Consider the following 1,247-nt stretch of genomic DNA (forward strand, 5'->3'; position numbering starts at 1 on the left):
AAAACAAGTGTTGATGAGGATGTGGAGAAATTGGAACCCTCATACACTGCTGGTGGGAATGTAAAATAGTGCAGCTATTCTGGAAAAACAGTGGGAGTTTCTCCAAAGATTAAACATAGAGTTGCCATGTGACCAGAAATCCTGCCACAGGTATGCACCCATGACAAAAACCAATGTCCACATATAGTATGATTCCATTATTTAAAATGTTCATAATAGGCAACTCTATAGAAACAGTAGGTTGGTGGTTGCCTCGGGCTGGGGCTGTAAGGGGGCGCTAGGGAATGGAGTGTGATTTCTTTCTTTCTTTCTTTTGAGTTGGAGTCTCACTCAGTCACCCAGACTGGAGTGCAGTGGCCGCTCCCGGCCACCGCAACCTCCACCTGCTGGACTCTGGTGATCCTTCCGGCGATCCTTCAGCCGTCCAAGTAGCCGGAATTACAGGCATGCGCTGCCATTCCCAGCTGATTTTTTGATTTATTGTAGAGATGAGGTCTCGCCAAGTTGCCCAGGCGGGTCTCGAACCCGCGGGCTCAGGCAATCCACTCACCTCAGCCTCCCAAAGGCGCGGGATTACAGGCTGAGCCACCGAGCCCGGCTTAAAGTTGCTATTTTAAAAGAAAAATAGCCTCCAAAACTTGTAACAACATCCAGTGCATTTTGTCTTTAAAAAAACAATGATTTTACCTGCAGTGGTAACGCTATTTTAAAATATTTGAATGTAAAATTGTGAGATGCATAAGATTCAGAGTGAAGACCCCTTTGGGTATGCAGCATTTCATTAGTCGGATCGGTAGCGTACTTAGAATCTATTTTTCAGGCAAACCAAGTTGTGCTGCCGGTGCCTCCCGGTGCTTTTGTCAAGGTCACGGTGAAAGCCAGGACGATCCAGCCTTCAGGACAGGGCTCAGGAGGGTCATGCACTCGACAACCGGGTATGAAGAATCCAAAACGAAGCGTCTGCTACTCATCCCAATGCTGGGTTAAAACACGTCTGTGTTGAGTTTGGAACTGAATGTTTATATACATCCAGTGCTTTGAAAGAGTTTTTACCCTGCTTGAAAGCTTCAAGTTGTTTTGAGAAAAAATAAATTGGGTTTCCTCATGGTGGTCAGGCTAGAGCGATGCCACACACAAAAAAAAAGTCCTGAAATTCCGGATTCAGCCAGTCTCTGGGCTCTGAGCGCTGCCTGGAGGAAGCGGCAGGGGGCGCGCTCCCCCCTCCTGCCCTGATGACCTTTCCAGGC

This window comes from Carlito syrichta, unplaced genomic scaffold, assembly GCF_000164805.1.
Source record: "Carlito syrichta isolate Samal-C Ts95f unplaced genomic scaffold, Tarsius_syrichta-2.0.1 Scaffold301942, whole genome shotgun sequence".
NCBI classification, from domain to species: domain Eukaryota; kingdom Metazoa; phylum Chordata; class Mammalia; order Primates; family Tarsiidae; genus Carlito; species Carlito syrichta.